A 21625-nucleotide genomic window follows, 5' to 3' on the forward strand; every position below is an offset into this window, starting at 1 on the left:
GGTGTATCACCCGGCGTGATGGTATGGGGTGCCATTGATTACACGTCTCGGTCACCTCTTGTACGCATTGACGGCACTTTGAACAGTTGACGTTACATTTCAGATATGTTACGACCCGTGGCTCTACCCTTCATTCGATCCCTGCGAAACCATACATTTCAGCAGAATAATGCTCGACCGTATGTTGCAGGTCCAGTAGGGGCGTTTCTGGATACAGACAATGTTCGACTGCTGTCCTGGTCAGCACATTTTACAGATCTCTCACCAACTGAAAACGTCTGGTCAATGGTGGCCGAGCAACAGGCTCGTCACAATACGCCAGTCACTACTCTTGATGAACTGTGGTATCGTGCTGAAACTGCATGGGCAGCTGTACTTGTACAGGACACCGAAGCTCATTTACTCAATGCCCATGCGTATCAAGGCCGTTATTATGGCCAGAGGTGGTTGTTCTGGGTACTGATTTCTCAGGATCTATGCAACCAAATTGCGAGAAAATGTAATCACATGTCAGTTCTAGTATTATATATTTGTCCAATGAATACCCGTTTATCATCTACATTTTTTCTTGGTGTAGCAATAGTAATGGCCAGTAGTATAGTAACGAAAGAGTCTGACTCAAATTAGCGCAAACAGCGGACATAATCAACAAATATTGACTGAAATAAGAGACGCGTCGCTTTCACGTATCTCGATGAGGTGAAGAAAACTGCCTGGCCATAGAAAAATGATATTACTCCTACGCTGATCGTTTATGTGCCAGCAGACAGCATTAGAAAGCGTCACAGTCTTTCCAACTGAAATCGTGACTCATCTGATGAGGCCATGGTTTTCCATTCGTGTATGGCCCAATCGATACGGTTACGAGTCCAGTACAACTCTACACAAAAGCCACGCCGGCCGGTGTGGCCGAGCGGTTCTAGGCGCTAGTCTGGAGCCGCGCGACCGCTAGGGTCGCAGGTTCGAATCCTGCCTCCGGCATGGATGTGTGTCATGTCTTTAGATTAGTTAGGTTTAAGTAGTTCTAAGTTCAAGGGAACTGATGACCTCAGATGTTAAGTCCCACAGTGCTCAGAGCCATTTGAACCAACCACAAACGCCACTGTTCCCCATTGTGAAGGCCGTCGGTCACTGCATTCTAGAGGTAATGCCTGAAATTTGGTACTCTTAGCACATTTTTGACACTGCGGATCTTGGAATATTGAGTCCCCTAAAGATTTCCGAAACGGAATGCCGCATGCGTCTAGCTTAAGGTGTCCATTCGTCCCGTTTTTCCCGAACCAGTCCCGTTTTTTACCAAAATGTCCCGCTGTCCCGAAAGTTTTTTTGAGGGCGCTCAAATGTCCCGTTTTTTTTATGTTTCCGCTTGGCTAGAGTATTTTACGCTACTGTTTGTTTGTCTTGGTATTAACTGCAAAATTATTTACGCTAGGAAGCGTGTGATGACTTTCAGCATACCCCAAACATGTACCGAACTGTCAAAAATCGCAGGTAATTTTAAACTCGCTATAGGTTACGAATAACAACGAAGATTCTTCCCTTCTAAATCGTCCTACTGAATCCGTCCTTGCGGTCCAGAGATACTCTACACCACTGACACTTGCTCTCTGGCTTTCGTCACCACACTGTTAATGTTTTGCACTGTGCAATCACTGTTTCATTGTGCCAAAACGTAAGTGTAATTTTAACAGCAATATAGGAAACGTGTTTCCTTTTATCAGTGGTAGTGGAGAACCTGTAGAATGTATGTTGTGCAGATCAAAATTTGCTATTGGTCATGGTGGAACGTGTGTTTTCGTTAGTGAACTCTTTGTGGTCAGACGAAAAAAACAGAATGAAAGTTGAAGCAGTGAGGTCCTTGCTCATTGTCAGAACACACTTTAATGGTGTATCGTGTACTGACTTTAGTGACACAATTTCAAACGAAAATGCAGTTCTTGATAAAGTACATAAAAGTGAAAAGTACGGTGATAGTGTGGCAGAATAATTGAAAAAAATGATTTGGGATCATCTGAGTGCACGTTGTAAAGGTAAACTTGTATGTGTATTAAATTTAGTCAATGCAATATTTATGTCCCGTTTTTTTCATCATTGTCCCAGGCTTTTCTCTAATTTATTTTAAATGTCCCCTTTTTCAATGGAAATGAAATGGACACCCTAGTCTAGCTCCAACAACCATTCCGCTTTCAAAGATTGTTAATTCTAGTCATGCGGCCTAGACCAAGAATAAATTTTTTCACATGAATCACCAGAGTACAAATTGATCTTTTGTACCTTAGGTACGCGGTACTGCCGGTATCTGTATACGTGTGTATCGCTATCACATGACCTCACCTCAGTGTAAGCTGCAGTGGGAAGCAGTCGTATCGCTAAAATCGGCGTCATCTCTGCCTCGATGAGGACATCAGTTGTTCGTCATGAAAATAGTGGAGGCAATGTTCGAAAGGGCTGTGTATTATCATAGGTTTATGCGGCGAGACTGCCGAGAGTATTTTGTGCAGTTGTGTCGACGTGAGAAACAAGATTCGCCTCGCCCCTGTCTGAAGACGGCCGAGTAGCTGGAGTGTTGGCCACACTGGAGGCGCGGGGCGTCAGTGAGATATCGCCATGTCCCGCTGCGTGCCGTATCTCACGCTGGCGCCAGTATCTCTCTCCCACCGTGTGCCGAGCTCCGCCGTATATGTGCGCTAGCTTCCCTGCGCGAAACATACGTTCAGTGACGTCTTTTCCCGTTCCCTCACACCTCACGTGGCTCGTGAGCTTGCCACCGCTTTATTAAACAGAACCTGAGTGCTCATATTAGGTCATGAAACCGGATTCGGCCCAGAAATATTCCCCAAGACATTTAATACGACACATTAGCAGTGGAATCTGACTACAAATATAATGGAAAACGGAGGAGGGGAGGGGGGTATTTTTTCGGAAGTAGCACAGCTGATATCTGAATCAGGACATTGACTGCAAACCTCAGACTGTGCCATATCGAGCAGTGTTAAAACTGGGCTTCACTGGCTCAGATTGTGCAGGACAAGTCTGTGTGCGATCTGTAGCGGATGCAACAGTTCATGGTGATACCATCCTTGCAGCCGCCACACAACGCTGTAGCCCATTGTGTATGGATTCATAAAAACAAATAAAGCCGAAATATGAACTTACGGAAAGTTACATAGCATTGTAAATTATTGTGTAGAAGCAAATATACCTTTCGATAAAAACACGGTGTGTATGTAATCGCCGGCCGCGATGGCCGAGCGGTTCTAGGTGCTACAGTCTGGAACCGCGCGACCGCTACGGTCGCAGGTTCGAATCCTGCCTCGGGCATGGATGTGTGTGATGTCCTTAGGTCAGTTAGGTTTAATCAGTTCTAAGTTCTAGGGGACTAATGACCTTAGAAGTTAAGTCCCTTAGTGCTCAGAGCCATTTGAACCATTATTGTATGTAATCAGAAACAAATAGACCGGTATATAAAATCATAAGAGAAAGAATAAATAATGAACAAAAAATTATTATAAAGAAATGTATTCCAGAATGGAAATTATTAATTAGTTAATTTGTTATATCATTGTTGTTATTTCAGTCCTATTCACAGCAGATGCTTGCTTACAATAATTTGTTAATAACATACACAGAATCACTGTTAATAGTAACCTTTTAATAACAAACCTGAACCTGTCCCAACGATGCACAGATTTTGAAAAAAGAGTTTTACGCAACTGGAAAAAATTGTAAATGACAACAAGGAAGGGAGAGTTCAGATCTTATTGGTCCAAGGGGGAGAAGGGTTTCCTGCCACTTATTCTAGTCCCATGCATGCAGGAGTTCCCAAACAAAGGTATGTCACATATCTATGACATGGCAGTATCTTCTGGGAGTAACTAAGACTTACAGGTAACTTCTGGACTTGCCAAAAGATTGCGGTAAATTGTGTGACTAACAATTGCTTGGGCGAAACTTGTGGCAGTAAAAGTTGTTTGGCGGCAACTCGTGGGAAAAATTACAGTTTGGAGGTTATGTGTGGGAGAAGTACAACTTCCAGGCAATTTTTGGGAGTAACTCTGTCTCGAAGGTAACATGTGGGAGTAACTCTGCCCTGTGTAGGAGTATGTGTGACTTGCGAGTAACTTGTGGGGGAGCTGAAACGCAGACGACATTTGGAGATTACTATGACTTGAGGTAGGCATGTGAGAGTAACTCCAGCTCACAACAGGTTTGCAGGAGTAACTCCAGCTCGCGGGCAGGCTCGTGGGAGTAGCGCCAAATTGTGGCAGGCTTACAGGAGTATCCTAGTTAGGCTCAGGCTTGCTGACTAACCCCAACTTACGACAGGCTTGCGAGAGTAACCTCAATATGTGGCAGCCTTGCTGGAATAACTCCAACTTGTGGCATCCTTCTGGGAGTAACTCTGACTCACAGCAGGCTGCAGTAGTAAACCTCATAGCAGGCTTGTTGCAATAACCCGTACTGATCCACTGTGAGCGGGGAGCCCATACTTCGCCAATACCCTGTTAACTCTATAGGGATACAGCCAGTTTCATCAACTGAGTGCAAGGTTGCGCCTTATGAGGTAATTACATAGAATCACGATAAATTCGACGTGTCTGAGTATGTAGCTGGTAAGCCTTTCGGAATATCACCACAAAGGAATTGGGTTTTCAGCCTGATGAAAGATCAGAGAAATTGTTCACAGATTGTCTTTCAACTGTAGGGCCATCAGGTACATACTGCACTGCAGGTGAAAGTAAAGCTATCATGTCACGAGAACAAATGTTTCGTATGTGGCGGCAGGATTAACAACTTACCATTCTCACACTATTCATTGGAGTGACTTAGTGTGCAGCTGCGTATTTACCATTAAATTGTTGATACTACACATGCGAGGAATAGTTTGAGGAATTGCTAGTCATAGTTTGTGTGTGTGTTCTTTTTCTTCACCTGCTGATGCTAGTCCCAGTTTCCCATATACCGCATATAGAAATATCTGATCAGAAACAAATTATAACAATAGAAATACCGTATATAACATGATCAGAAAGATAATGTGAATATTTTATATAGAACAATCAGAAGGAGAAAATAAATATTGTATAACAGAGTGAAAAGTGCAAATCGGAACTAAATGGTAAGCGTAGTAAAGTTCTTCTTATCCATAACAAAAATGGTTCAAATGGCTCTGAGCACTATGGGACTTAACAGCTGTGGTCATCAGTCCCCTAGAACTTAGAACTACTTAAACTAACTAACCTAAGGACATCACACACATCCATGCCCGAGGCTGGATTCGAACCTGCGACCGTAGCAGTCGCGCGGTTCCGGACTGCGCGCCTAGAACCGCGAGACCACCGCGGCCGGCTATCCATAACAGCTTTAATGTTTAGTGTATCTGATACTAATACGTCATCGAAACAAAAGAATTATTTCGTAAATAAAGCCAATGTAGACATGTAACTAATTAACGTATACAAGCTATTTTTTATAGCTTTGGAAAACAACTTCCATATGTATGTCATCAAAAATATGTCATCAGAAACAAATACCTTTGTCAATAAAACCATAAAATAATGTATTGCTAGTAAAGAATGAAAAATTATTGTAAAAATGTACTGCAAAAAAGAAATTGTTAATAATAAACCATTAGTTAACTGGTTAGATCAATTCCGTTATTTCAGTACCTTTCAGAATAGAATTATTGTTAATAATAATTTGTTAATGACAAACCTGAACCTCTCCCCACGATGCACAGAGCTCAAATGAAGGGCCCTACTCAACTGAACTAGAAGTAAAGGATAATATGAGAGGGGGAGTTCGAATCTTATTGATCCAGGGGGGGAGAGGGGATTCCCACAATTTATGGTATTCCCACTTGTTCAGGAGTTTCCCACTTACTTTATATAACTTCACAGTTATCGAGTTGTGTCATTAACTTCAGTATAACAAGTCCAGTTTTCCAGGGAGACTGGGTTGTGGGGTTCACTTGGGTGACCTTGAGAATTACTTTCACAATCGCCTAAGGTGCATGGGTAGGACAGCGATTCCCCTACATGACCTTGATCAAATTGAGGTGGTTGCCTGGGGAAAGTGGATTGGGGAGACTGACCTTGTATAGAAGCAGCACAGATGTGTAAGCTGACACTGGAGGTCCTTATCAGTGGCTTTCATTATCTGCCCTCGTAGGAATCCTGATTATTTACTAGTGTCACTTTAAATTGCGTACGTTTAAACCATGTCTCTTCAAATCTTGAAATAGCCCTGCTCAGCTACTCTAGAGTCAACGGCATTCCCTCGCAAGTACTGAAATCCTTGGGAGAGCATAGCACGACAAAACTATTCCACCTGCTCTGTAGGATAAATGAGACAAGTGATGTACACCCAGACTACAAGAGGGATGCAATAAATTTATTTCGAAGAATTCAGGTGCGAATATTACCGAATTATCAATTAATAAGAAGGACTGTAAAATACTGACACATTACTTATAGAAAACTGGAAAGAGTGGCACAAGCCATAAACAAGAAGCTCCATATGTTGTGTGTCTGAAACACGACAGCACGAAACCCAAAGTGTCGTGAAGGGGCAATACAAATTATCGTGGCACACAAGAGAAAGCGTGGGGATCACACGGTATTTTGGTTTCCGTTTGTAGTACATGTTACGAAAGAATCTACGACAAACAACAACTTGATCAGAAGGAAATATTTTACTTATATGGGATTTTTAAATTAGTTGTGTTGTATGTATTCCGTTGAAGCGGATAAACTGGAATTTAATTCCGTAACGTAATTCTTTCTTTCTGGCAATTGTACCACCAATGGCGTTGTTTTGTAAGGGCTGTCTCACCTGCAGCTTAGTGATGGTCGAAGACGGAATGGATTCGAGAAACGCGGCGCTATAATCATGTCGAGGAAAAGATATGGCGCAAATATGTTCATAAGGAATTAACTGGACGTTAGCTTTATAAAGGATCCAGACTGTATATGTTTGCTTAAGTATGCGAATTTCCTTTATAGTTTGGACCACTTAAAGGAAAGTCGAAATGATTTTGTGGTCCGCTTTTTTTATTGTAGGTAACGGCCTTGCCGCAGTGGATACACCAGTTCCCGTCAGATTATCGAAGTTAAGCGCTGTTGGGCGTGGCCGGCACTTGGATGGGTGACCGTCCGGGCCGCCATGAGCTGTTGCCATTTTTCGGGGTGCACTCAGCCTCGTGATGCCAACTGAGGAGCTACTCGACCGGCAGTCAGCCTTCGGCGGCGCAGCGGTTCGGACGGTGTTTACGTCCCTGCCGCACGTCTGCGCGAGAGGTGTTTACGTTAAGTGTGTAGCGGTGTGTCGCTGTATACATAGAACGAATCATGGCCTTTTCGTTCCGCAAATCGACACCGAAATTTAGTTTTGTTAACGAATATGCTCGACCGAAGGCTTCCGAGATTGAACGTTATTTACGGGACGAGGTGAAAATCGAACCTGACGCTCTAGTTGGAATACACTTATCTATAGTCAGCAGCGTGGTCTATGTCAAGCTCATCAATGAAGCGGCATGTGACGAACTACTACTTCGACACCGACAAGGACTTCGTTTCTGTCATTCGGACGGGAATGTTGGAGCGGTAACAATTGAACACGCCGGCATGGGCCTCCGAACGATCCGCGTCTTTGAGCTTCCATTCGAAGTGCCACAAGAATTGGTGACAGACGCCCTGCGTCCTTACGGAACGGTCCTATCCCACGTGGCTGAAAAATGGGCGAGTTTCAAGACGTATCCTGTCCTCAATGGCGTCAGACAAATACGGATCGAACTCCGAAAACACGTCCCGTCATACTTGTACATCGCCGGTTGTAGGGCGATTGTCATTTACGACGGGCAACCAAGGACGTGCTCTGGATGTGGGAAGGAGGGCCACATACGTTCTGAGTGTGCTCAACGAAGGTTATTACAGCTGCCACGGGATGATCCACCCCTCACGCCGCATCCGACTGTGCTCCCCATGACTTACGTCGCCGCATTACGCGATGACGTGGGCCGCGAGACCGACGCGTACCAGAACACACAGCCAGCGGCGGATCGTGACGAGCCACAGAAAGACGACGTTGCGCTGGACCGCCTGCAGCAGTCACAGGACGTCCTCTCTTCGGTTCCGCTTGCGGCCCCTTCAGATAAGGCACTTGGAGACGTCGATAATACGACGGCGCACGATTCCGACGCCCCCCACGAACAACTGGAGACCATGCTGACCTGTGATTCCGAGGCCCGGCAACGTAAACAGCGATCACCAAAACGCCGGAAGAAGCGCCGCCTCACGGTGGAGAACGACCAATCTGATCTAGCAGACAATTCTGAGAAGTTTACGGGTACAGAACAGACGACCATGGATACAGAAGAACTGCCTAGCGTTGATGCAACGGTGGCCAGAGGGACGGCGACACGACCTACCGCTGACGATGCTCCAGACACAGCGACGGAGCTCGATCGACGGCAACAGCCTACTGAGGAAGCTACGGCACCTGCACCGCACGACAACGATGGGACACTAGGGGACTGGTCAGAAGACCCACCCCCGTGGGGAACAGATGATGCCGGAGGAACTGCTCCCACGCACTCTCCGGTGTAAGACCGGTAGAGTGCACGGACTAATGACAGACCATATGAGGGGACGGCGGGGGACGTTAGTCCGACAGCAGCCTATGTACGGCAAAATTAGCGACCGTACGGTACCCTATCTACGTTGACCGCCATGCAACAAGCTTATCGGATAGGGTCTGTTAACATCAATAGCATTGGGACGCCGGTAAAAATCAAGATGCTCAGTGACATGATAAAGGCTGCGGATTTAGACATTGCACTATTACAAGAAGTTCGGGTACTTCCCCCCTCGGACTTTTACGGTTACGACATTTACTGTTCCCCGTGTGACGAGAGATGCGTTGGCACAGCTATACTATTAAAGGAAGGGATACGTGCAGGCGAAGTAGAGTATTTGCCTTCTGCCCGTGGTACGGCCGTGACCATAGGTGGAATACGTTTGGTCAACATATACGCACCGTCAGGCTCGGATAAGAGAAGGGACAGAGCAGATTTTTACGCCCATGAGGTTACACCGTTGTTCCAGGGACGATACGATGGTTGCATACTCGGCGGAGATTTTAATTGTGTGCTCGACAGAAAGGACCAACAACCTAACTATACCACTAGCCAAGAACTTAGAGAGCTGATCAACTGGATGGAATTAGTCGATACATGGGATCTGAAGTATCGCAACCAACCAGGATATACATTTTTTACTAGCCACTCCGCGGGCAGTTTGGACCGAATCTACGTTTCTAGGGCCTTAGCAATGTCGACGGTGGACGCAGAAATATGGCCGACAGCGTTTACAGACCACGAGGCATATATTTGTACCGTTAACCTTGATAGACAGCAGGTGTGGAGACGGAGGGGTAATTGGAAGATGAACGTCTCCCACCTGCGAAATGCAGAATGCCGACGCATGGTGGAGGACGCGTGGCAGGGCTGCCTCCGTCGACGAAATTCTTTCGGTTCTGTCCTGCAGTGGTGGATCGAGTGCGCGAAGCCAGCTTTACGGAGGACGTTAATAGGTTATGGGAAGGAGGTTTCTCAATGGCAGCGCACGACCACTGAGTTTTACTTTACGGCTCTCCGGGAACTGTTAGCTCAACCACCTACACCAGAACGCCAGACGGCCGTTCACCGAGTTAAGGCGAAGCTGGTACAACTTGCGACGCAGAGGATGGCAGGTACGATGATACGCGCGAGGTCGCAGGATTTCCTGCCCAACGAGGTTCCCTCGATGCATTATGTGATAAAGGAAAGACGAAGAAGACGTAGGAATTTAATACATGAGATCGATCTCGGCGATGGCCGTCGTTTTACAACACAAAGGGGCATAGCACAGGCGTTCACGGATCATTTTAGCAGATTCTATGCGAGCAGCGGGGAGGGTCAGAGGGAGCTGGGGAACGTCCTGGAAGAGATCCCAGACGCGACGAATGTGAACGTGGAAGCGGACGGGTTATCTGAAATTACGCGTGAAGAGCTGGAGGAAGCGATTACACGAGGTGCTTGCAACAAGTCCCCAGGTCCAGACGGATTCCCGTTGGAATTTTACCGTGCCTTTGTGACCATTATGACACCGATGTGGCTATGTATGTTTAATGAGCTTCTGCGGCAAGACGTACCGATTCACATTCAATTCACGGAAGGGCTCATGATACCGATACCGAAGCCCCGTGGTGGCAAACGGCCTTGTGATTATCGCCCCTTGACCCTCCTTAATAGTGACTACAAGATCTTCATGCGCATCCTGGAAAGTCGTATCAAAAAGTCGCTGGAGAATCGAATACATGCCGATCAGACTTGCCTTGGCGGCCTCAGTAATATCCACACCGCCTTGGGAGACTATCGTGACGTCCTCGCCCTCGCGGCTGCATGCCGCCTCCGGGGGGCGATGGTTGCAGTAGATTTCGATCATGCTTTTGATCGCGTGGATCATGTGTACCTTGCGGCGGTGGTGAACAGGATGGGTGTCTCGCCATTATTGACCAATACTGTGATGCGACTGTTGCACGGCGCCAGATCAGCGATGGTGGTGAATGGAGGGAGAACTGAGTATTTTAAGATCTTAAGATCAGTGAGACAGGGTTGCCCCTCATCGATCCTCCTTTATGCGATCGCCTTAGAACCGTGCCTCGCAGGCCTTCGCCGTCGTCTTATCGGGATCTCCCTACGGCATTTGTCATTCAAATGCAGAGCATACGCGGATGATATTGTGTTCCTCGTACGGAATGGGAGGGAGACTCAAACAGCACTGGATTGGCTAGAGACGTATGGGATGGCAGCTGGCAGTGTGGTCAACTACCGAAAATCACAATTCATGCATGTGGGGCAAGGGCTAGAACCAGGAACGGAAGGACCCTTATCTGCGGTGGAAACCCTCCGCTGTTTGGGTATCACCTTTCATAAAGAGACAGCGAGAACGGCTGCGGACGACTACCGAAGACTGTTACTCAGAGTCCGCACGGCAGTACGACTAAACGCCTTACGGTCGATGTATATGCTGCAGCGAGTGTTACTCGTGAAACTTTATCTCGCTCCCATGATGTGCCACCTGACACACCTTCTCCCCTTGACGCGCACGATGGCTATGAGGATTCAGGCGGCTTTTGGGTACTATGTGTGCCTGGGACAACTCTTTAAGGTACAGTACAACACGCTTACCCTCCCAGCGCGAGAGGGGGGCGTTGGTTTAGTGAACGTTCACGAGAAGGCGCGTGCCATGTATATTAATACTATGCTCAAACGGTGGCGCAACAGGAATCACTCGCTTACGGAGACGATCATCGAAGAACTCGTACCAACATCGCATCTTCCTCCAGTCGGTGTCGGCCATATATCGCCCCCTTTAACGTATGTGCGCACGTTCATCGTGGAACACAGTTACGTTCGAGAGCGTTTACCGACGACCCGACAGTCGACATCGAAGGACGTGTACCATCTGCTTCTTCGACAGGTCGCCCGGAATAGGGTGGAACGCAAACATCCAGCTGTTCATTGGCACGTGGTGTGGCGCACGGTCCACCACCCCCACCTACCTACATCAGTCAGATCAACATGGTACATTGTCGTCAACCGAAAATACCCTACAAATGATAAAAAGTACACAATACATTTGCCGGATTCGCCCTTGTGTCACCAATGCGGCGTGCTGGATACGGACGACCATCGGCTGGTCTGCGGCGAGGCATTGGCTGTCTGGACTCTCGCAAGAAAGATAATAGCGTTCATGCGGCGCACTATCTATACAGCAGTCTGTTCTGACATAGTATTTTTTCCAGAGGAAACGTATTTTCCGCGTCATAAGACGAACGCAGTGGCGTGGATCACAGGTATGACGGTCCATTACATCTATGGAGACACACGTACGAACTTACTGAACGTCCTGGATTACTGGCAATACTTGCAAGATGGACACACAAAACTATTACGGCTACAAAAGTACAAGGATTGGTATGCCAATTTCCTAGTAACGGTTTTTGCGGACCCGCCATGTACTTGGGGTGTGCCGGGTGCGCAAAGATGAGCGGCGGTGCTTTCGTTGTGAAACCGACCAAGTAATGTGATCGACTAAGAACACTATGCGAATATGCGACCTACGAAAAACACAGGCTTGAACAGTTAGCAAATTGATGTACTTCAAATTTTGTTTTCATATCCATAAATACTTTTCTTTAGGGTGCCGGAGGTGGCCCCACTTTGATTTTGTTGTTATTTCATGCTGCATGGTAGGACGGCAGCGAGGTTCCTTCCCGGACTACTACGTTTATTTTGTGAATAATAAAGTTTTCTGTTTCTCCTACCTTCCTTCATATTAAAAAAAAAGTTGGTAAAAAAAAGAAGAAACAAAAAACAAAAAACAAAAAAAAAGTCGGTAGAGCACTTGCCCGCGAAAGGCAAAGGTCCCGAGTTCGAGTCTCGCTCCGGCAAACAGTTTTAATCTGCCAAAATAAAAAAAAAATAGTAGCGGCTCTGGTCAAAGAAAACCATCATAACGACCAGGGGAGCGGTGTGCTGACCACACGCCCCTTCTATCTGCATCCTCAGTGAGGATGGCACGGCGGTCGGATGGTCCCGATGGGCCACTTGTGGCCTGAAGATGGAGTGATGCTTTTTTATTGTCTGTGAGAGGTGTAGAGGTGGGTACAGCTCTTCACCCCAGGAACACAAAATCAGTGACAGCAGTTAATGGAAGTCCACTGCCAACTAAAGTTCACTTTACATCTACGTATATACTCCGCAAGCCACCGTATGGTGCCTGGTTGAGGGTATCTTGTATGACTACTAATCATTCTCTTTCCTGTGCCACTTGCAAATAAAGCGAAGGATTCCCATTTGAATTGCCAAAGTATCTCCGTAGCACTTGTGTGTTGGTTGAACCTAATGGCGACAAATTTAGCAGCCCACCTCTGAGTAGCTTCAATGTCTTCCTTTAATCCGACCTAGTGGGATCCCGGACACTCGAGCAATGGTCAAGAAAGGGTCGCACTTTTGTTCTATACGCGGTCTCATTTACAGATGACCCACACTTCCCTTAAATTCACCCAATAAGCCACCCAATAAGACGACCATTTGCCTTTCATACTATAGTTCTTATTACATTACATCTCGGTTTGCAACGTTACACATAGGTATTCAATTGTCGTAACTGTGCGACAGGGTGGGTTGATCTCTCACTATCCTTTAAACAATCAGTCCACCTACCTGGATAGGTTTTGAGGCTGTCTACTTCTTCACTCTGCGATGGTAGACACTGGTTACCCGACAAAAGCAGCGTTGACCAAAATTGTTGTAAATACCTGCTACGCAAGGGGCTCATAACTCCAATACATGGGTAGTAGCTGAAGGTTAGTTAAGTTATTGAGCGTTCGGAATTCTTGCATGACTCGCTTGAAAAATGTCAAAATTTGCCGTATCTAGGTTCATTGTCTTTCAAACAAGGAAAATGGCTATCAAGTTTGTATTTAATATCAAAAATGGTTGAAGTGGCTACTATGGGTCTTAACATCTGAGGTCATCAGTCCCCTAGAACTTAGAGCTTAAACCTAACTAACCTAGGAACATCACACACATCCATACCCGAGGCAGGATTCGAATCTGCGACCGTAGAGGTCGCGCGGTTCCAGACTGAAGCGCCTAGAACCGCTCCAGCCACCGCGGCCGGCTGTATTTCATATCCCGAGATCAACTATGCAATGTTGCAACTGTCTCTGTAACAAGATCACACCCTACAGCAGCCAGAAGATATTTAGTGCGACACAATATTTTGAACGTCCGAAATAGTCACTGACCCATGACTACTTGCAAGTTAGTACACTGATCCGTTCAGTAGGCTTCTTGTAACGAAGTGGACGCCACAATATCTCGTTATCTGCACGAAACACGCCACGCGGAGTTTATAGACGACATGACAGGTTCACGAGTGAAATCTTTTGCTAGTGCCTTTGTCCCGCATCTCTGCGCAGGATCAGCATGGATTTGGCATGGTTAATTTTAAGGGGTGGCCGGATGTCCTTCCTGCCCTCACCCTGTCTCCCCCTGGAGGGAATTTGTGTACTCCAGCGGTATGCGTCTAGCGTAAATCATGAAAGAGTGCAACGTGTTTCAAATGTCTGCGGGGCGTATAACTGAGGCGGGAAAGGAGGCCAGCCCAGTGTTCACCTAGTGGGGTGTGGAAAACCGCCCAAAAACCACATCCAGGCTGGCCGGCACACCGGCACTCGTCGTTAACCCACCGGGCGGATTCGATCCGGGACCGGCGCGCCCACCCAAGTCCAGGAAGCAGGACATTAGCGCTCGCGGCTAACCTGGCGCGTGCTCACAAGCGAATATCTCATAAAATAAACCACGACCAGTGTTCAAACTTTCACAAAATACTCAATATTGTACTCGCTTTCCGTCAATGGCGCGAGAACTAATCAAACGCTTGAGTTTCTTCATTTTGGCACACATTTGATCACCGCGGTTTAACATAGATGTTTACCAGAAGACGGCTCGCGAGCGACTATCTCGACTCATAGAACTAAGGCACAAAGACCAACTCGAACGCGCGGGTAATGCTGAATTCCTGTTGGCTGGTATGTTAAGCAGCCAATGAGATCATCTCGAGCACTTTTATATTCACGGTATTTGTTATGTCAGTTAATCACATTACCAGAACTAATTTGGACTAGAAATTTCGTAATTCCGAAACTAAATAAAATTTAAAGAAAACAAAATACCATTTCTTTCTACAAAGTAAATTACTAATAAATATTATACTTAATGCCCCTTCTAGCTGCCTTTTATAAAATCAGACTCACTCGGACTTACGTCACAAATTCCCCTACTGCGCAACAATTTTCTCACGCTTACATTTAGTTTTAATAAAATATCACATTCTCACTTTACATACTTCTTTCATTCACTCTCATTCTCTGCAAAATACTCTCGTTATTGATAGGTGGCTAGTTGCTAATTTCAGATTTTCGTGTTGGTGATTTTCCTCATTTTTTTTTTCAATAAGTGGATTTTCACAAATGCCAGTAGACTTTCTTTTGTATATACTTTGTATATGCTTTTACATTACCTGGTTTCGAAAGCATTTTTTGTATTGATTGCTTCGTATTCTAGAGAAGCAATGGAGCAAAGAGGCGTTAAACGTGTTAATTCATGCATACAGCGAGGAAAGGTGTATGTATGACCCGCACGACCTTCTTACAATAATAAAGTACGTCGGCAATAGTTTATTTCTTAGTAATATGCATATAACATTACAATCTGATTTTCGATTTGTATCGAAACGCCTTAGCTTACGAAAGTTCGTGTATGATTTGATTCATCTCCCGCTTTATCTCAGCCTGCCAGGAAAGAGAACCTGGCAATGATAGGCGAGACATTCCGTGCAGTTTCGCGCAGTGCGACAGAAGAGGACTGCAACTCTGAGTAGCACATAGACACAGAGTGTACCAAAGTAATCATCCAGTTTAAAAAGTCATGACTATTATTTAATTTGAGATACGTGCGTAAACAACTTAGCGTTGGAAAGAGCAAGCTCTCGAGTTTTACGTGGTTCCCACTAGGTAGCAGCAGTGTGTGCCCACGTCAGTTTTTGAAAAAATGCTGTCGAGGCAACAGCAAGCGTTTTGTGTGCTACGTTTCGCTCAATGCTGCATAACAGCAGCTGTGGGAGCTGTGACTCAAGACATGCTCGCTGTAGTGTGGGAACAATTTCAGTACTGCATTGGCATATTTCTTGCAACTCAAGGGGGCATATTGAACACCTATGGAAAGATGTGAAAAAAAATCTTTGAACCAAAATTCATTGTATAAGTTTATTAGTTTCAGAAATACAGACGTGCCAAACCGAATGATTCTTTTTGATACATCCTGTACATTCCATATTCGTCTTGCAAGAAGCGAACCTGGCGCGGCGCTCTCCATATCCGCGTACCACTGACCGCCGTTTCCTCACCGTCTCCTCTGGTCATACCCCGTCGTGTATGAGGTGCGACAACGGCGGGGAATGCAGGAGCGTGGACGCTCTGATTGGCCGGAAGCTGTGGCTGCAGCGGACGACCAGCTTACTGCCATACCCCGCCGTCCGGCCTGCGGTCTGGCGGAAAGGCCCCACGGAAGACGACCAGAAAGGCTCACGTCCACCTCCTGCTGCCATGAACCAGATGAAGAAGGCGGCGACAGCTGCAGTGCGGGCGGGTCCAGCTCCGTGGGTAGGACGAGACGAAGCGGAGGAGTCGAAGGCTCCGCCTCCATCGGTTCGTCTGGACCCGTGAATCTGGGGGAAGAGAGACTGGACACTCATCGTGTACGTAACAGAGACGAAGTTGATTTTGATGGCGGCGCTGCAAACAATCCGGACCTGAAAATAGATACATGCAAGCGCGTAGTCGACGGACGATCTCACCTCGCGCCCACAGTCTGCTGCCGCTAAAAACCCTGTAAAAAAGCAATATACGGCGCGAGCGATACAGGGCTATTACAAATGATTGAAGCGATTTCATAAATTCACAGTAGCTCCATTCTTTGACATATGGTCACGATACACTACAGATACGTAGAAAAACTCATAAAGTTTTGTTCGGCTGAAGCCGCACTTCAGGTTTCTGCCGCCAGAGCGCTCGAGAGCGCAGTGAGACAAAATGGCGACAGGAGCCGAGAAAGCGTATGTCGTGCTTGAAATGCACTCACACCAGTCAGTCATAACAGTGCAACGACACTTCAGGACGAAGTTCAACAAAGATCCACCAACTGCTAACTCCATTCGGCGATGGTATGCGCAGTTTAAAGCTTCTGTATGCCTCTGTAAGGGGAAATCAACGGGTCGGCCTGCAGTGAGCGAAGAAACGGTTGAACGCGTGCGGGCAAGTTTCACGCGTAGCCCGCGGAAGTCGACGAATAAAGCAAGCAGGGAGCTAAACGTACCACAGGATGGTGCTCCACCGCACTTACATCATGATGTTCGGCATTTCTTAAACAGGAGATTCGAAAACCGATGGATCGGTCGTGGTGGAGATCATGATCAGCAATTCATGTCATGGCCTCCACGCTCTCCCGACTTAACCCCATGCGATTTCTTTCTGTGGGGTTATGTGAAAGATTCAGTGTTTAAACCTCCTCTACCAAGAAACGTGCCAGAACTGCGAGCTCGCATCAACGATGCTTTCGAACTCATTGATGGGGACATGCTGCGCCGAGTGTGGGAGGAACTTCAGTATCCGGGTCGCTCTCTTCCGTGTCATTAAAGACTACCGGTTTTGCGTCATTCAGATTATCATCTACCTTCGTAGATAAATTATTTAGCTGATCCGAAAGTTCAACTACTTTCTCTGATAATGAACACATTTTCTCAGTGTGTTTTTCTGAACCAAGATTCAGAGTGTCCATTTGTGTTGAAATCGAATCTACTGTGTCCTTTAAGTTTTCCTGAGTTTTTGCAAGTTGCGCAACGGAATCGGTAGATGCAACTGAGTCAATTTTAGCCCACTAGGTCTCATGATTTTCATGAACAATGGTTTGCAGTTCTTTTATGGCTGCTTCGTGATTCTGTAATGCATTTTCATGACACGAAAAAATAGGTTGAAAATGCTCACAAATTCGTGTTTTTACGTCATTACACACTTCCTGACATTTCGATTCAATGTTATGTAACTCAGCAGTTAAATCTTCACGTGTTTGTTCGAGAGTTTTTTCCAATGAGTCTAACTTTTGAAGCTTTTCCTGTGTTTGTCTCTGATTTTGTTCCATTGTGTGTAACTTTTGAAGATTTTGTTCCATTGTGTGTAACTGTTGCTGTGTTTGTCTCTGGTGTTGTTCCATTGTGTCTAACTTTAGAAGATTCTGTCCCATTTGTCTCTGATTTTGTTCCATTTGTTGCATTAATAGCAATTATAATGTGTTAGTGTCTGGAATTTGTTTCTCTATGCTTTTTGGCACTGTATTTTCACCGGCAACATTCACATTTTGACAAGCAGAAAATGTGTCTTGACTCATTTGAGAAAACGGTGAGGACGCAAAACCTGAATCTACAGTATTTGCAAAATTGTGTCCTATCATTTCGGATTCCTGAGGCGAGCTGTTGCCGACCGATCGATCGATAATGCTTCCCTGTTCACTACCTGTTTGACTGTCTACACCATTATTTGCCGCCCGCTCCATCTCCCTATGCACAGTTACCAAATTACTACTTCGAATGTCTGTTAATTCACTACCCAGTGGTTCTGATAAGCTACGCTCGTCGTCACTATTAATTCTCAGTTTACTTTGAAGCCTAGTGTTACGTTTTTCACACGTCATTATTGTCACAATATTTCACACGATAACACAGAAAAGCACAATTTGAAGAGCAAAAATAAGAGAACACATTAACATAGTACTGAAAATAATATCTAGTTAACTGCAGCTGCGAAATACTTGGTGCAAATCTACATGCATGCCACAACTGTTTTACTGTACAACAATGAAAGGCTGCAACTACAAAGGAGATTCTCTCTACAATTACGCGCTAGCAATAAACAAAATTTACACTAATTACACAAACTACAAGAAAAAATCAGAAGATTCCAGTGAGGTATCCTAGGCTAAGGGTCGACATATGAAACGTCCCCTTATAACAATTGTACATGACTATGCTTAAACTGACACACAATGTTTTTAGCGCAACGCAATCTGACTTCCAATAATCCCTACAAAAGAATGGCCCTGACTAACATTAACCTATACCTTTCACAAATCACTTACCTCACAAAAATCTTCGTTACTGGAACTACTGCAATACAGCGAGCGCCACTACTGCCAGCTAAATAAAAGATTCAAACTACAGAAGTCACTAACTACTGATAGGGATAGTTAGCAAATGAAAGATTTTAATAGAGAACAAACAATGTATTTACCTTAATAGTGTTGAAAAAGCATAATATACATAGCAGTTCATAATATCCATTCTGTACTCAAAAATCCGCCATCTCACTTCCCACATCCACCACCGCTGGCGGCTCACCTCCAACTGCGCAACGCTACGCGCTGTTAACATCCAGCTGCCCCTCTACAATGGCAGACAACAATGCAAACTAGCCACATACCGCACACAGCACAGCCAGTGACTCCCATTCAGAGCGCTACGTGGCATTACCAATATAAAAATCTAAACAGCCTACTTATAAAAGTATCGGCGCACTACAGAATTCTTTATGCTATTCAAGGAGTGAGGCCAAGATTTGAGAATATAATTGAGCAAAATGTTCTAATCTGGATCAGCTCCCGTGGCCTGTTCAATATTCCTATAGTTCAGACTGAAGCAATTCAGAATCCTGAGAATCGATGTGACGACAAGATGCTGCAGAAGCGTCGTATCAGGGTTGAGTTATCTGGGGAAGGAGACCAGACAGCGAGGTCATCGGTCTCATCGGATTAGGGAAGGATGGGGAAGGAAGTCGGCCGTGCCCTTTCAAAGGAACCATCCCGGCATTTGCCTGGAGCCATTTAGGGAAATCACGGAAAACCTGAATCAGGATGGCCGGAAGCGGGATTGCAAATCCGTATGAGGGCCAATCGGTAGACGTGAAAGCACGTCCGCATTACCATGTTGAGCTGTCGGACGATACACAATCTCATACTGGTATTGAGATGACAACAAAGCCCATCCTTGCAATTTTTGGGTAGTTGCTACAGGATGAAACAAGGACTGCAAAGACTTGTGATCCGTTACTAAGTAGAATTTTCTGCCGTATAAATAGTGGTGGAATTTGGTGACACCATATACAATAGCCAATACCTCTGTTTAAATTTATGAATACTTACACTGAGCTGCGGACAACACTTTTGATGCGAAAGCAATAGGTCTGTCTATCACCAATTCTGTGCGAAAGAACTGCACCGATTCCGTAAAAGGAAGCGCCAACTTGCAATAGAACTAGTTCTTCAGGATAAAAGTGAACTAAGCATAGATCGCTGGTCAATGCATCTTTAAGTTCTTGAAAAGCTACTTGGCACTCATCTGTTCAAACAAAGGGGACATTGAAATTTCCTGGCAGATCAAAACTGTGTGCCCCGCCGAGACTCGAACTCGGGACCTTTGCCTTTCGCGGGCAAGTGCTCTACCATCTGAGCGACCGAAGCACTACTCACGCCCTGTACTCACAGCGTTACTTCTGCCAGTATCTCGTCTCCTACCTTCCAAACTTTACAGAAGCTCTCCTGCGAACCTTACAGAACTAGCACTCCTGAAAGAAAGGATATTGCGGAGTGCTAGTTCTGCAAGTTTCGCAGAAGAGCTTCTGTAAAGTTTGGAAGGTAGGAGACGAGATACTGGCAGAAGCAAAGCTGTGAGTGCGGGGCGTGAGTCGTGCTTCGGTAGCTCAGATGGTAGAGCACTTGCCCGCGAAAGGCAAAGGTCCCGAGTTCGAGTCTCGGTCGGGCACACAGTTTTAATCTGCCAGGAAGTTTCATATCAGCGCATACTCCGCTGCAGAGTGAAAATCTCATTCTGGAAAGGGGACATTCTTGCGACGCAAGCGATGCAATGGAGCCGCGATCTCTGCAGCATTCAGTATGAACAGAATATAATAGTTCTTTTTCCATAAGACTGACGGCAATTCTGTGATATTACGAGGAACTGGCAAGTCACGTATGGCTAACGAATGCGCTGAAGAGGATGCACACCTTGACTGTTTATGACATGACCAAGATACTGCAACTCAGGTTTTTAAAAAAATCACACTTATCCAGTCTACACTTTCGTGCTGCATCAGAAAACACGAAACAAAGCAAGTAAATTCGTAATATGTTCATCAGGTGTACGACCTGCTACTACAATATCGTCCAAATGGTTTGAACAGTTTGGCATTTGTTCAGTCAGCTGTTCGAAATAGCAGTGGAAAATCGCAGGTGCGGAAGCAGTGGCAAAAGACAAGTCCAAGTGAGTATTCATTACGCACACTTTTTGAGAATCTTCATAGAACGGTATTTGAAGATATTGCATGGGGGCTTAATTAAATTTTTAAAAGGCAAATAATTTTAATTTTAGTCGCTGTCTGTCCGGTTACGCAGCCTCGTAAACGGTTGGCCCTGACCAGTATTAGTACGCAATCTGACTGCATAGAATAACAACAAAGAATGAAAGAAAATTTCCGATAACACAATTAATTAATTAAGTCCCCAGCAACTATAAAACGTACGAAACCAAAGCACAAGTGTAACTGTTCTGTGTGTGGAAGTGTGATTCAACGTACACATCTGGCACGGTTCTTTTCAATAAGACAAGAAATTTTAAGTACCATTTATATTGAAGTAATTAAAAAAAATAGAAATACTATAATTGCGTAAGAAAACCAGAATTACTCTCTAATACAAGAACATAAGCCACATGCTTTGTTGACTGAACCTGTAATGACGCATTATTTAAGACATTGAAATAATAAAAGAAAAGGGAATTTTTTTACCTTCATATATATTGACGAAAGGCACTCTGATCATTACAATATCTCCATTCGAACAACATCTGCTTTCTAGCCCATCAAAACTGTATAAAACATGGAACAAGCACTCCCTACTACAACATCTCAA

At 45.4% G+C, this 21625-nt stretch overlaps 1 non-coding gene and 1 pseudogene across 1 annotated transcript; both read left to right on the forward strand.

The window, feature by feature from the left end:
• Positions 1 to 899: 899 nt before the first annotated feature.
• Positions 900 to 981, forward strand: Trnas-gga (transfer RNA serine (anticodon GGA)). The gene is given in 2 exon segments: positions 900 to 937; positions 947 to 981. It is a non-coding gene; the product is annotated as a tRNA-Ser (tRNA).
• Positions 982 to 7060: 6079 nt separating this feature from the next.
• On the forward strand, positions 7061 to 7178 carry LOC126093852 (5S ribosomal RNA; annotated as a pseudogene).
• The last annotated feature ends 14447 nt before the right edge of the window (positions 7179 to 21625 follow it).

This window comes from Schistocerca cancellata, chromosome 7, assembly GCF_023864275.1.
Source record: "Schistocerca cancellata isolate TAMUIC-IGC-003103 chromosome 7, iqSchCanc2.1, whole genome shotgun sequence".
NCBI lineage: Eukaryota > Metazoa > Arthropoda > Insecta > Orthoptera > Acrididae > Schistocerca > Schistocerca cancellata.